The sequence below is a fragment of the Myotis yumanensis genome, unplaced genomic scaffold (genome assembly GCF_028538775.1).
Source record: "Myotis yumanensis isolate MYYU_CA2020_CCGP unplaced genomic scaffold, mMyoYum1.0.hap1 SCAF_7, whole genome shotgun sequence".
Taxonomy (NCBI): Eukaryota; Metazoa; Chordata; class Mammalia; order Chiroptera; family Vespertilionidae; genus Myotis; species Myotis yumanensis.
The window spans coordinates 37,276,803-37,288,983 of NW_027223758.1; the positions used below are offsets into that span (position 1 = coordinate 37,276,803).

General features: G+C 56.9%; 1 protein-coding gene across 3 annotated transcripts in view; it reads left to right on the top strand.

The window, feature by feature from the left end:
• The window catches only part of DLGAP4 (DLG associated protein 4), a 181,047-nt gene that overhangs the window by 1,813 nt on the left and 167,053 nt on the right, over window positions 1-12,181 (top strand). The gene's annotated exons all lie outside the window — the stretch shown is intronic.

Here is a 12,181-nt window from a genome sequence, read left to right on the forward strand (position 1 = left end):
GTGCCTGTGTGTGATGTCCATAGCACCCTCCCCTCATTCATCCATCAGAGCCCAGGCTAGGCCTGTGCTGGGGACATGTGATGGCTGGATGTGGTCCCCACTCTCAAGGAGCCCTGTTTTGTGTGAGAGGCAGTCTGTGCTGGGCATTGGGGACAGGCATTAGGGCCCAGATTAGGGAGAAAGTGTGGGGTAGAATGGGCCTGGTGGCTGAATTATGTGGGACCCAGGGCAGCATTGAGAAGGAGCTGCAAGTTTGAGGGCTGTGCCCTGGCTGTGCCTGACAGTGGAGTTGGTGTTTTTGAAGAGGCCATGCAGCACTCGGGAACTAAGGATAAACTGTACTTTAGACTTTTCAAAAAACTCAGTGACATATTGGACGCACCAGGGGCACCCACTGGTATCTTGTTAGGTTCTTGTGTGGTTTATGGGCCATTTGCTTTATAAATGTCAGCATCTCTATATGATGGGAAGGCTCTGAGGAATTGTGTTGGGTACTTTATGTGACAGGAAGCAGGTGGTTTCTATCCTTTCATTCATTTGTGATTGATAGATTCATTCATTCACTCAAAAAAAACATTAAAAATAGCATTATCTGGCTAAGTACATTTAAACACTTCCACTTAAACATTCTGAAATGTGAATTAATAGAATCTTTTTAAGATATATTTTTTATTGATTTCAGAGAGGAAGGGAGAGGGAGAGAGAGATAGAAACATCAGTGATGAGAGGGAATCGTTGATTGGCTGCCTCCTGCACGCCCCCTAGTGGGGACCAAGCCTGCAACTCGGGCATGTGCCCTTGACTGGAATCGAACCTGGGACCCTTCAGTCCGCAGGCCGCCGCTCTATCCACTGAGCAAAACCGGCTAGGGCTGAATTAATAAAATCTTGAGTGCAGATTTTTTTTTTTTAAGCACACAGAAGATACTCAATAAATGCCTACAGCTCCTAGGATGAAGCTCAGCCTCCTCCCCCAACTAGCCACCTGTATAGCCACATCTTGTACCCCCCTCTCCTCCCTCTTTGGCTCCTGTTCCCGTGGCCTGCTTGCATTTCCTGGAACAGGCCATGTTCCCTCCAGCCTCAGTCTTTGCACGTGCTGGTTCCTCTGCCTGAACATCCCACCCTGACCTGCATTTACCTACTTAACTACTACTCATCTCCAAGCCTCACCTTAGCCATCATTTCCAGCAGAAAACCTTCCTTGACACCCAGGCCAGGTTGTGTCCCTGTCACCACCTTCACAGCCCCTGGGGCCTCTGCCTTCACTACCCAGTCACCACTCGTTATTGGATGCTTCTTGGTGTGGTTAGTGTGGGGAGAGGCAGGGCCACCTCTTCAGGTCATTCCCCTGGTGCTGAGAACCAGTCTTGGCTCTTCCTTTGCCCTCAGTCCATTTGTCTTGGCTAAATAAATGGACGAACATGGTCTGGGCCAGACTGAGTTGAGGGCTTGGAGGTAGGGCAGAAGCCTTGGCCAACCCCAGTTGCCAATGTGACCATTCCCATGGGTTCCTGGCCTTCACCTGGGTCTGCAAATCCAGAGGCATTTGGCTGACTTCTGTGGAAGTTATAAGCTCATGGCTTCTAAAATCCCAGTGTGTCTGTGGGACCCCAGATGCTTTAGAAGAGTATGGGGGGGCCACATGTGGGCAGGACCCTGTGTTTTGGGGAGGAGGTGTCAGTGACCAACTAGTCGGGCATTTATTCCGGCAAAGTTCATTTGCTCACATCATCACCTGCTTACTTGTTCATTTGTTCTTTCATTCAGTAGGTCACCAGCTGGTCAACCCTCCATTTCCTAGTCTTCAATTTCTTCTTTAGGCCACCAGGGCTCTCAGTGCCCGGCTGTATGCCAGGCCTGGGGACACAGAGTCAAACCCAGGGGGCCCTGTCCGTAAACTGTAGTCATCTTGCCTGGCCCCTCCCAGTGATGGAGGCTGGTTCGATCCCAGTGCTGGGAAGGGGCCACTAGTTTGGACCTGTGGAAGTGCTTCCTGGAGGACAGCACGGGATCTGGAGTGGATTTTGGAGGATTAGAGGGATTTGGGTAGATGGAGAATGGCGGGGAAGGGCACTGCTGGCTGAGAGGATGGCCTTGGTAAAGGCAGGGAGGCAGCCCAGGGTGAGGCAGGCTTGGGGATGATGGGTCACACGTCCATTTAAGAGGAGGCCCTCCAGAGCATGCTATAGGGAGACTGGTCATGGAGGAGGACAGTGTGCCATCATGGTGGGCATCCAGTCTATGCCAGGAGCCCTGCAGTTCTGTGCCCCTAGATCAGGGGTGGGGAACCTTTTTTCTGCCAAGGGCCATTGGATATTTATAACATTATTCACGGGCCATACAAAATTATCAACTTAAAAATTAGCCTGCTTTGTTTGGTCATACATGTAATGCCTTGGTGGGATCAGACCAAATGATTCTGCAAGCCTTATATGGCCTGAGGGCCCGATGTCCCCCACCCCTGCCCTGGATGAAGCATGTCCCCTCTCTGGATTCAGTTGACAACCTGAAGGCTTGGACCCAGTGATCTCAGAGGAGCCCTCTGTGTGCCCTGCTGGGGGAGGGAGGGAGCTGACATGGGTCCTGACAGCCCAGGAAGGGAGTCCTCAAGGCCCTTCTCCCCTTTGGGCATGCGAGGGGCTGTCACAGGGTAGGCTAGGCTCGGTTTGCTCTAGTGGCTTTGGAGGGCTTTGAAGGGTAGCATGTGTTAGCTTCGGAGGCATGGGTCATCGGGGCTGACCAGGAAGAGACGTTCCAACAGAAAGCCCTGTGGGGGGGGGGGGGGGCGGTGCAGGGGCTGGCAGGGTTGGGAGGGAGTGCCCCCTATGTAAACTCTCCCTGCACCTTTATTGGGAAAGGCTACCACCCAGGAAAGGCTTCCTGTGCGTGGCCCAGGGCAGCCCACCACCCACTTCATCACACTCTTGTGGAGGCCCCTCGAGGAATCACACGACTAGGCTTTCTTCTGTTGTGGTGTGTGGTGTATGGTGTGTTCTGCTCCCACACCCCCTCCACGGTGACCCAGGCCAGGACTGAGGCCTGTAGGGTGTGTGCAGCAACTCTACAAGTTTGCAGAACAGATTTCATCCCCACATCTTCTAGCTACTCCCAGGGTAGGAATGAAAAGGGATAGTGTCTCCATTTGACAGATGAGGAAACTGAGGCTCGGAGCAGTGGGTGGCTGCCCAAGGTCACTCAGAGGAGGGGGGTTAAACCCGCAGCGCAGGAGCCCCCTGCCACTGGGTCCCTGTGGGTGCCAGCGGGCAGGGCCCTCTTGCTCACTGATCATACATCATTTCATGAGCCGATGAGTGGGTCCCTGGATCCCTCTGTGCCGGGTTTCGCAATGCCGCCTCCTCCCTGCCGAGTTGTCTGACGTGGCCTTTTCAAAAACCCAAAATGAATGGAAGCAAATTTTTGTTTGGAGAATTTTGCTACACCCTTCACTAGGGCTGGTCGCAAAACCAGGCTTGGGGATCCCTGCTGGTGTTGATGATGATGATAACAGCAACAGTGTCCTTGGCTGACATCCATTCATTCAATGAAGCATCGTTGACCTGACCATCTGCCAGCAGTTTGCACATTGCTGGGCCCTTTATTTCGTGAGCGTCAGCTCTCAGCACCTTAAATCCGCCCTCTCCTTTAGTCCCATCACGCCCTACGGTTCTGATCCCCATTTTACAGATGCGGTCACTGGGGCACAGAGAGCTGTCGTAAGCTGTCCAAGGCCCACAGGTGGCGAGGTGGCAGCACCAGAATGCAAATCCAAGCCGGTTATGTTGAGGGTCTGGTCTTAGTCCCGGAGATTCTGGAATTCCCATTTGTTCAACAGAAGTGATGGTGGGGCTGGAAGGTGGGCGTCAGGCCCCTGAGAATCAAATGCAGACCCGGATCCCGGCTTGGAGAACCTGGACACACGCTGGCGGTCAGCCTGACCTGAGAGAGTGGCCTCAGGAGTCTCCCTGCATGTCAGTGGGCACTCGTCGGTGGCCCACCTCCCAGGCCCAGTCCGAGGTCCCGGTGTGGATTTTAGGAAGAGGAGAGCTGTGGCCTCTCCCAGCTCCTCTCCTCACCCACAGTTCTGGTAGGTGGCCCATCGTTCAGGCTTCCTGGCGGGGGAGGGGAAGGTGACATGGGTGCTAGAAGTGACCACGCCTGCAGTATAGAGGGAGAACCAAATGCTTGGTCTCTGGAACCATCCTGTGAAGGGACAGACCACACACACACACACACACACACACACACACACACGTGCACACACACACACGCACACGCACGCACACAGCAGCCCCAGGACTCAGCCACAGGGAACGCGGTGGTTGTCTTCCCTCCCTCAGTGAAGAAGTCTGCGCAGGAGCCCTTCTCGGAGTTTGCTTCAGAAATGGCTAAAGCCCTTTGGTGTGTGAAGGGTCATCTTTAAAAAATACATCATGTGGGCAGGTTCTGTCTTTGATAGTAGAAATGGGGCAGGCATCCTGGAGTATAAATAAAACACAACACCATGTATCGAGTACCTGCTGTGTCCCCAACACTGTGCACACAACAGGGGCTCAGAGCCACACCCAGCAAGGTGCTTGTGATTGTGCAGGGCTGAGGGGTGCTGTGTGCCACCAGGTACCAGGGCTGGGGAGCGAGAACTTGACCTCTGGGTCCGGGTGTTTTTCTTTCTGTTGTGACAGATGAGCCTGCACTGAGGGAGGTGGTCCCAGGAGATGAGGACTGGAATGAGGGTGGTGAACTGGTTTGCTGCTGTGTCCCCGACTGAGTGCCAGCATCTCTCTGGGCATCCTGGTCTCCATCTATTTGTTGGGGTGCTGGGGTTAGGTCTCCAGGGTGACTCTAGCGGGGAATGGAGGCGGGCTTCTGTCTGGGTGGTGCAGGGAGCCCTCATGGTCCTCACCCCTGACCCTCTGCCTGGCCTCCCATCTCTCCCTGTCCCCCCAGCCCTAGCCAGAGGGAGGGAGCCTTTCCTTCCACCCACTGCAGACTGACTGCGTGATGTGACGCAGCAACCCAGGGCTCTGGAGCGCAGCTTGGAGACGGGATTCGGGTTTGCTAAAGACAGGGGAAGAAAGGTTCTTCCCACCACCCCCAGCTGCCTGCCTGCCTGCCTCCCTTCCCGGGCTGCTGCCAAGCCCTGGCACCTCCTCGGCTCTGCCAGATCCACTTGGGTGGTGGGAGACTCAGGGTTGGAGGCTCAGCTGAACAGGGCCCAAGTTCTAGTCTCAGTGTGCTGGGGCCTCGCCGTGTGACCCTGGCATGGCTGCCTGCCTTTTCTGGGCAGTGTGTACCGTGAGTGATGGGCTTCGGGATTCTGAGCTGACTGGGCAGCTGTGCAGTGGTGGCTCTGAGGGGGTTACCTGTGACTGCTATTTGGAGGGACAGGGCTGTAGTCCAGACATGGGATTAGAGTTAGCTCCAGGGCCCTGGGCCGCATGTGCTCTCCATGTGTGCACCTGCAGTGAGGGAGCAAGGTGCTGGGATCATCCCCATCTTCTATCTGGGAAACTGAGGCTGTACACTGGTGGGTGCTAGAGTGAGGATTTGAACTCAAGTCTGTGTGACTCAGGCATCCAGGTGGGAAAGCAGGCCCCAGAGAGGGCTGTGAGCCTCCCCATTCTCTCTCGGGGTCTCAGTTTCCCCATCTGTGCAGTAGGTGTGGAGTGAGGGGTTGTGGCTGCCCCTGCCCATCTCTGGGCCCTCACCGGCTCTGCCGGGAATTTTCTGAGCCTCTCACCGACCTCCAGCTCCCATCCTCAAAGCCAGGGTGTGAAGGCAGGTGAGGTGTCAGCATCTCACGCCTGCCTCTCCTCTGGGGAACCTGCCACCTTTGGGGTGTGAGAGATTCCTGGAGGACTGGGACTGTGTGAGGCCTCCCAGGGACAGCTGGGCCGGGCAGAGGCTGTTGGCTCTGGGTAGCCTGTGGTCTTGGCTGCTGTGAGGCCAGGCCCTCTGCCTGTCTATGCATCTGACCCTGTGTATCTGGTTCACCAGGGACTCTGGGCGAGTGCAGCGTGGACAGGAAGGTAGGGCCGCCCTGGGCCCTTTCCCACCCCTGTTTATGCATGTGTGTGTGTGGGGGGGGGGGGGGGTATTTGTGCATGTGTGTGTGTGGGGGGGGGTATTTGTGCATGTGTGTGGGGGGGGTATTTGTGCATGTGTGTGTGGTTGTGTGTTGTGTGTATATGGTATGAGGTATATGTATATGTGGGGAGTGTGTATATGTATGTGGTATTCGTGGTATGTGTGTGGTGTGTGTGTTTATGTGTATATGTGGTGTATATTTGGTGTGTATATGTGTGTGTGTGGTGTGTATATATATGATATGTGTGGGTATGTGTGTTTGTATGTGTGTGTGGGGTATATGGTATATATGTGGTATGTGTATGTTTATGTATATGTGTGGTGTATGTATTTGTGTATGTGGTATGTGTGTGGTGTGTGTGGGTATGTGTGTTTATATGTGTGTAGGTGGGGGTGTACATGGTATGTGTATGGGTATGTGTGTATGTGGGAAGTGGGAGGGCATGTGTGTTTATATGTGTGTATGTGACATTGCCCCCACTGAGGCCAGGCCTTTTGTAGATTGTCAGATCCTCTCAACACTGAGAGGCAGATATTATTACCTTCCCTTTCTCTCTTTCTTTTTCTAAGTATCATTCAACAAACACGTTAGGTGACTGCTGTGGCTCTAGAGCTGGTGCTGGGCATAGCTCAGCAAACGAGCCCCTGGTGCCCTGTGGAGTCCACAAGCCTCTGGGGAGGCTGGCAGTCATGACATAAACACCAAGGATGACTGCAAACCCACCTCAGTGACAGCTGCTGCCACCACTGGGAAGTACAGACCTGAACAGCCGGGGGCCAGGGAAGGCTGCCCCAAGGAGGGGACCCTGGAGCTGAGACATGAGAGTGAGAAGGCGTTAGCTGGGTGGAACAGCCTGGCCGAGGCCCTGTGCTGGGGTGGCCTAGGGAGTGTGAGGGTCTGAACCTGGAGAGAGGAGGAGGGGCTGGGCCTGAGGAGGACCCAGGGCTGCAGGGCTGCAGACGGACTGCTGATATGTGAGGAAACGGAGGCTCAGAAGCGGGGCAGCCTGCCCGGGTGGGCTGGGGTCCTGGCTGAATGTAGATCTGATCACCGAGGGGTTTCTGGAGGGCCCGCCCTGGCTGTGGCTGCAGAGGCCTTGGCCATCACTGGGTCCAACTCAGGGCATTTAAGCAACTTGCCTGAGCTCCTGCAGCGAGTCAGTGTGGAGATGGGCCTCCTCTTCACAGCCTCTCAGCTCTCCCTGGGCCGTGCTTCCCCTGAAAGAACTGGAGCCCCAGAAGGTTCCAGAGCAGGCAGACTCCCAGTGCTCTCCTGGCCGGTCACGCCCAGGCCTTCCCGGCACTGGCTGGGAGGGTTAGCTGTCTGCCTGCCTGCGGAGCCAACTGACCTCTGCTGATCAGTGTGTTGCCAAACTCTGCTGATACTGGATAGGCAGGGGCCAAGGCAGTGGTGGGCAGGGGCACCTCACGGCCAGCAGCCCTGAAGCGCCAGGAACCACTGGCCAGGGTGGGTTTGATAAATGACAAGGCCATTCCTGGGGGCTGATGGGGAAGCAGCTTTGTGCCTACAGCCCTTGGGGTGGGTCTGGGGTTTGGCTACGAAGCAGAAATTGGGTTCCTTCCCACCCCACCTCCCCCTCTCAGGTGTCTCTTGGCTTCAGTTCTCATGGCCTGTATACCCTCTACATGCAGGCAAAGTGACTGATCCAGAAACCACACCTGACCCCTCCACACCCTGTCATGGCCCAGAGCCTGGAACAGTTGACGCCTCTGTCACCTGCCTCGGTGTATTCCTGCAGCCCTGTCCTGCCCCCATCATGCCCTCACCTGCAGCTCAGCTGAACGACTCGGGACTCCCAGGGCACAGCATGTCTCTGGCCCCAGCCTCTGCACTTACTGTTCCCTGTGACTGGAAAGGCCTTCCTCAAAGTCTTCGCTCAATAATTCCTATTTGCTATTTACTGCTGAGCTCAGCCTCCGCTCCCCTCACCCCCCACCCCAGGAGATCTGCCCTCTCATCCCACGGAGTCACCTCGCCCAGACTCCAGGGGCCCGCTGTGAGGTCCACTTAGTGTCTGCTCCCCCACCAGGCAGAGGCCCCTCCAGGCAGGCCAGGCTGAGGCCTGGCACCCAGTGGGTACACAGCTCACGAGTGTCTGCTGAGCCCATTGGCTAGAGTACAGCACGTGCCCCTCCAGTTCCTTTCCCACAGAGGGGCCGGGTCACGTGGCAGGTGTCTCAGACAAGAGCCAGGTTGACGTCCCACTGTGGCCCCTCATTCCTTCCCCTCCCAGGCCCATCTGGGGTGCCATGAGGTGCTCAGGGGCTGAGCAAGTGGGAAGTTGGCTGGTTGGTTACCTTATTTTAGCTTGTGGACCCATCAGAGCTTTTTTTTTTTTTTTTTGCCAATCTGAGAAGCCAACTATTGGAAAGGAATATATTTCTCCTTCTTTAGGCCCCTGAAATTTTGGGGCCTGTTTGTTACTTCAGCCTAGTCCACACTGACTGATACAAATATCAGCTATGTGCCAGGCATTGTCCTAGGCACTGGGAATAGTAATATTCACCTCTTGAAGGGCTGCTGTGAGAATCTAATGCAAACTAGTACATGAAAGCCTGTAGCTTTGTGTGGCACAGGGTAAGCTCTGGGGGTCAGACGAGTTATTTCAGGTCTGCTCTTCTGTCTGAAACAGAGAAGCCGAGGTTGGGAGGGAGGACCCCTGGACAGACTGGGGGCCGCCAGTGGAAGCAGCCCCAGCCTGGGTCACGGTGAAGCTCCCCCTCCGGAGCCCTGGTCGCTCCCTCCGTCTCCCCATCTCAAGGCTCACCTTCTGTGTTCGTTACCTATTGATGCATAACAAATGACCCCAGAACTGAGCGGCTTAAAACAGAAATGGACATTTAGATCTCTTTCTCACACACACAGTCTATCTCCAGAAGCCGCTTTGAGGGAATCTGGTTCAGACTCGTCATCGATAGGTTGATGGGAGCGATGCTGGTGGTTTCAGTGAGTTCTGGGCCAGACCTGGGCGTCAGCCGTCTCCCCAGCACCCCCAGTGACTCTGGGCCCAGGTGAGGCACGAAGAGGGGGTGTGACACTCCTAAGGTCACTCTGAGACCAGCCTGGTGCCCTCAGGACCCACACTCTTACCCACTGCTCCGTCCTGCCCAGGGTCAGAGCGGGTGAGGGTGGGAGGGAAGGCTCCCGCCCTGTGGGGTTTCAGTGCCTGTGTAAAAATGAGGTGTTAATAGCAGTGAGTATTTATGTGCAGCCACTTTAATGCACACGTTTTTTTCTGGTTTTGTTTTTAATCGAAAGAGCAAACTGAGCGGGAAGGTGGACACTGCCTCCGTCCCAAGGGCCCTGGGGAGGCTTTTGGAGCCACAGGCCGACCTCCCTAGAGTGGCCACCGCAGGAGGAAGTGAGCCAACTTGGAGGGTTGGCCCGAGTTGAGTCCTGGCTCTCCTCATCAGCCGAGTGGCCTTGAGCAGATCACAGAAACCTCTTTGAGCCTCAGTTTCCCCATCTGTCCCCATGGGAGAACAGTGTCACTGCCTGCCTTGGGGGCTTGGTGTGAGGGTTCAGTGAGGTTCTGTGTGTTAAAGCACCCAGGACAGGGCCCAACACATAGGAGGTGCTCAAGGAAAAGCGGCTACTGTTGTTATGCTCTGTCATGAGCCCCTCAAGACACACGCGCACACACACATGCACACGCACACACTGGAGCCCTCTGTGTCCCCTCCCCCAAGCCCTCCTCTGTGTCCCCTCCCCCAGGCCCTCCTCTGTGCCCCCTCCCCCAGGCCCTCCTCTGTGCCCCCTCCCCCAGGCCCTCCTCTGTGTCCCCTCCCCCAGGCCCTCCTCTGTGCCCCCTCCCCCAGGCCCACCTCTGTGTCCCCTGTCCCAGGCCCTACTCTGTGTCCCCTCCCCCAGGCCCTCCTCTGTGTCCCCTCCCCCAGGCCCTCCTCTGTGTCCCCTCCCCCAGGCCCACCTCTGTGTCCCCTCCCCCAGGCCCTCCTCTGTGCCCCCTCCCCCAGGCCCACCTCTGTGTCCCCTGTCCCAGGCCCTCCTCTGTGTCCCCTCCCCCAGGCCCTCCTCTGTGTCCCCTGTCCCAGGCCCTCCTCTGTGTCCCCTCCCCCAGGCCCTCCTCTGTGTCCCCTCCCCCAGGCCCTCCTCTGTGCCCCCTCCCCCAGGCCCACCTCTGTGTCCCCTGTCCCAGGCCCTCCTCTGTGTCCCCTCCCCCAGGCCCTCCTCTGTGCCCCCTCCCCCAGGCCCACCTCTGTGTCCCCTGTCCCAGGCCCTCCTCTGTGTCCCCTCCCCCAGGCCCTCCTCTGTGTCCCCTCCCCCAGGCCCACCTCTGTGTCCCCTCCCTCCTCGCTGGCCTGGTTTGTGCATGGCCCACATTCAAGGTGGCAGCTTTTCAGTGGGAGACCAGGCAGTGGGAATCCTCCTTGGGGAAGCCCACCCAGGCCCACCCCTGACCCTGGGCCTGAAGGTGAGTGGACTCCTTCTGCCAGGGCCAGTGGCTGTGGGCCTGTCTGCAGGTGCTCCCCAAACTGCAGGCCTGCCATCCTCCCCCACTCTCTCCCTGTGTGTCCTGCATTGGGGAGCAGATATATTTAGACGAAATACTTTGTTCTGTACAAATTCCACCTCTACTGTGCTTCTGGCTGAGGGAGGCAGGGCCTGTGAGCAGCCTCCCCTGTACCTGGAGCCTGGGCTGCCTCGGGAGCTCTGGGGGCTGCTGTTGGGGGACAGGCCATGCTGATCCGAGGGGTTCCAGGTCTTCCTCTCCGCCTCCCTGTCCCCTAGGCCCACATCTCTCTGACCTTTGGCCTCCAAGTAACAGCTACGCTCAGTCATCCACTGCCCTGCTCCCACGTCCTCTGAGCCCCTCAGTCCTCCGCTGCCCTCTCAGCACTCAGCACACGTTCTCCCGCGTAGAGTCAGTGGTCAAACGTGGACTCCTGTCTGCTGTGGCCAGGCCCTTGCTGGACTCTGGGGACTTGGAGATGACGAATGAGGGCCTCCCAGGTGGCCACATCCTGGCCTGGGAGAGGGATCACAGGCCACCAGGGCAACATCAAGACACCTGTGATGGTAGCAGGGAGCCCTGGGACAAGGGACACCAAGCTGGGGCCGTGGTCAGGGAAGGTTTCTTGGAGGGTGGTGTGGTCCGAGCTGAGACCTTTAGATTAAGTGGGAGTGAGCCAACACTAGAGACAGAGGAGGCCCTCCTGGCCAAGGGAACAGCGTGTGCAAAGGCCACACGTTAGCAAGGACATGGCTGCACTTGGGAAAGTGGAGCAGGGAGGTGGGCAGGGACCGGATCTCACTGAGCCCTGAGTGTCAGGCTGGGGGTCTTGCTCCCCACCTCCCGCCCCTACCCTGGGCACTGGAGAACCTGGAAGACCTTCCACAGCAGGGCAGCGGCCAAGTCGTGTGAGCAGGCAGGGCGGCCGGGCAGTGGTTCTACCTGCTGCCCGCCAGGCTTGCTGCGCTCCCACGGCAGATGCGCGGTGCCCAGCTTGGTCGGGTGGGAATCAGAAATAGCTCACACGTGCTCAGCGCTTGGTGAAGCAGCTCCCCCCTCCCCCGCCTCAGTGCATTCATCTGCACCGAGTCAAGGACAGCTCAGTGCCTGCGAGCTGGGTGACCTTCCCCCTCCGTTTATTAATATACCGCCCACTGGGGCTGCAGGCAGAACTGGGAGAGTGTGTGTGGGTGCTGGGAAGGCACAGACAGGGGTCCCCCAGGAAGGGAGATGCTGAGGGGCTGCTGGGAAAGGATGCCTGCCCGCCAGAGTACTGTCCAGCCAGATAAACCCCAAGGTGCAAAAATGAGTGTGAATTCCCTGTAACCCACCTCCCTCTGGTGACCACCAGTAACATTTTGAGGTCAGTCTTCCAGAAGTCTGAGTCGGTCTGCCCTGGCAGATGGGTTCATTCATTCATTCATTCATTCATCGAATATTTGTTGAGTGCTCACTCCATGCCAAGCCCTGTGGCAGGGAGAGGGGACATGGCTCTGAGTGAAACAGACACTCCCCTGCTCTTAAGGAACTCAAAAAACAGGAAAACCAGCAACGAGGCCGACAGGTGAGGGTCGCAGGATCTATGAGCACAAATGAGAGGTC